Raw genomic sequence first — 3,365 nt, 5'->3', positions numbered from 1 at the left:
CCTCCAAGAGACATAGATAATGGAATGTGAGATGACTCCATCACTCATCTAGGTTGTCTTGAGCAAACGCTCTTTACCACCTAGTAGCCAAGAATGAGATATCCATTGATGATCTTCCCTAAAATATTATCTTAACACTATTCATTCATCATTTTAATTTAGCAAATCATATCTATAACCTTTTATCTTTCTCATTGCGCTATTATGGTGAAAAATTATAATCATAAGGTATCTATTGATTGTAGGATACATTTTGTTGAAGTCAGAAAGCATGGTGCGAGGAAAAGAGTGGTTGTATGTGGAGGAAAAAGAGAGAGGCAAAACAGTTTCATTTTTGGAATGCAAACATTGTGGGCATAAGTGGCACGACAATGCACCTCGCATCAAAGAACATTTATTTGGCACTAGTCCCAATTTGAAAGAATGTGGAGCACCACCTAATGACATATGGGTCCATTTTGCAGGGTATGTAAAGAAATGAAAACAGGCAGGACTTCTTCCTAAAAGACAGAAGGGCATGAAAGGTGCGTCATCTGTCAACATAGAAAAAGTGAGTGTGGATCAAGAAGAAATGCGAGCTAACCAAGGACCTTCAATGGAAACAACCCGAACACCTCAAAGTCCTTACACTTGTCCAAATGGTGCCGTGGGAGGGATAGATGCTAGTCCTGGGACATCTAACAAAGCCGGTACATCTGGGACTCTACAGGCAACATTCACTCAACAAGACATGCTCGAATTGCATCTAAAGTGGACACAAGCCTTCATGGATTGTGGAATCCTATTTTCAAAGATGCCCTAATGTCAACTGCAAAAAAAGGATTCATCTATCGTGATTACATTAAAATGCAAATAGACTATGTTGACAAGTCAAGAGCAGTACAGAAGAGATTCTTAGGCGAATAGTGCTTGACTTTGTTCCAACGTTTGGCTGTACCATAGCCCTCGATGGATGGACTAGCTATCAGAAAAAAACATTGATTAATGTCATGGTAATTTGTCCCAAAGATGCAATGTTTTTGGACGCCATTGGTACCTCATTGAAAGAGGAGACATCTCTCTACTTGACAAAGGTATATGAGCGAGCTATTGCTTGACTGGGTGGACCAAAGAATGTGACAGCTATTATTACAGATAATGCTTCAAACTACAAAGGAGCGGGTTTAGCCATTATGGAAAAGTACTCAAAAATTACATGGATTGGATGTGCAGCTTACACCCTGAATTTACTTCTAAAGGATATGGGAAGATTATCATTCATAAAAAGTTTCTTATTGACGCCAATCACATAGTCTAGTTTATACGGAACATCAGTTTACATATGCTTTATTTCGCTCCAAGTCTCCAAAAAAGCACTTCAAATCTTCTGTGCCACACGGTTCGCTACATCATATTATGTTTTGAATAATCTCATTGAAGTGCAAGCGACTCTTACAGAAACTATTTTAGATCTCTGTTGGGAGGCTTTGCTCAGCAAGTATCCAAGCCATCATAAAGCAGCTCAAAAATGTGTGTCCTTGGTGCAATCTCCTCTCTTTTGGAGGAACATTGACAAACTTGTTGGGGTTAGTAAGCCCTATGTGGAACTACTAAGGGTTTTCGACACATATAAGTTTGTCATTGGTAAGGTCTATTGGATCATGTTTGAGGCGTTGCTTCAAACCAAAGAATACAACCACTATAGTTCAAGAGAGAGATCACAAATCGTGCATCTTGTGGAAAAACGATGGGCTCAAATGCACACACTATTGCATGGAGCTGCATTTGTCTTGGATCCAAAGTTCTAGATGAACAGACAAGCCTCCAACAAAGAGGTGATGAGAGACTTTAGAAACGTCTGCTCGTAGTTGTTGCCAGGCGACGATGACATGGATGCATTCCAGCAGAGGGTGGATTATGCTAATAGGGAAGGAACTTTCGGAGATCCTTGGGTTCTGAATAGCATAAAAAAGATTTCAGGCCCAGTATGGTGGAAAGAATATGGATGAAACGTAGTTGAGTTACAACACCTGGCAACTAGGGTGCTTTCGATCGCGGCATCCAGTGGTAGTTGTGAGTGCAATTGGTCTTCTTATGACTTTGTGCACTCAAAGCGCAGAAATCGCTTAAGTCCTGCTCGTGCCGTAGACCTTGTGTAAGTCTTTCGTAACATGCATCTCCCTCAGGCACCCACAAAGACAGCCACACGTGCGATCGAAGTACACTTTGGAGTGCTTCAAACTCATGAAACTGTGGCAAAACAGAGATGTAGCGATGATGAGATGGAGTGGGAAGTGGCTACAGAATGTTTAAACAATGAAGAGGTTGATGACCTGGTGCCTGTGATAGATGGAAAAATGTAAACATCTTTTCATGATAATGTATGTCACGTTTTCTCATTGTAGCTCCCGATTGAGCTATATATCTCACTTCTTTGATTTAGTAGCAACAAAGTAAAGTATTGAAGAGAATTTGCATAAACATAAGTATTGAGAACATTGCTTGGCAATCAAATAAAAAGACATTTCTTGACCCTCAACAAAGTCATCAATTAGCAACTCCTGAACAAATTATTGCCATAAACATAGAGAGAATACAATGCATCTCAAGAGTATGAGGTAGAGAGTGTGAGCTGTGTGACAACTAGTAAGCTCCAAAATCAAAATTGATCGAAAACGTATCAAACAACGACACACGTTTTTCTATATAAATCTAGCGTATCAATTGATACTATACCAATTGATCGATAAAATATTGATTGATAGTTTATAAATTATTCAAAAAAACCACGTATTTTACGATAATACGCAAATAATGACGAGTTATTCGATATAAATTGCATTATTCGGTTGAATAAATGCAACGCAGCCAATTGGCCGCCCATTCACTCAAGAGAGGTTTGTGTGTGGAGAGAAAAAAGAGGGAGATAGGCATAGCGAGCAGATGGCGCTTGGAACCAAAAATGCTCTGCATGCCATGGAGATCGCATTTGGTACCAGCTAGAGTAGAAACAACCTTGCTCGAGTCGTTGACTACCATGTCATCATGAAGGGTCTCACGCTACATCAATCACAGCACCATGACTGATGGGTAGAGGAAAAAATAGCATAAATTAATTGCGGAGGAGGGCATAAAACAAGTGAAGTGCGGGGAGCAAGGGATTGGAGAGGCATCAAGGAGTTGATGAGGGCTTTTCACAAGCCAGGCTCCCATACCCCTCTTCTCTCTTCCCCACCCCATGGAAACCCCCTCTTAGGGAGGGAGTGATAAAAGGCATTGGAAAAGTAAGAGAAAAAAAAAGTATGAGTATGTAAATAAGTGAGAAAGGTAAAATAGGCCACCTCATGCTTGCAGGGTAGCCCATCCCCACCTTGCCTCCTTTTTTC

The 3,365-nt window shown here is 40.5% G+C and overlaps 1 pseudogene; it reads left to right on the top strand.

Moving 5' to 3' along the window:
- Positions 1-517: 517 nt before the first annotated feature.
- On the top strand, positions 518-2,342 carry LOC147432515 (uncharacterized; annotated as a pseudogene).
- Positions 2,343-3,365: the final 1,023 nt, after the last annotated feature.

This window comes from Adiantum capillus-veneris, chromosome 20 (genome assembly GCF_014529385.1).
Source record: "Adiantum capillus-veneris isolate H3 chromosome 20, ASM1452938v2, whole genome shotgun sequence".
NCBI classification, from domain to species: Eukaryota; Viridiplantae; Streptophyta; class Polypodiopsida; order Polypodiales; family Pteridaceae; genus Adiantum; species Adiantum capillus-veneris.
This window is presented reverse-complemented; position numbering and strand designations above follow the sequence as displayed.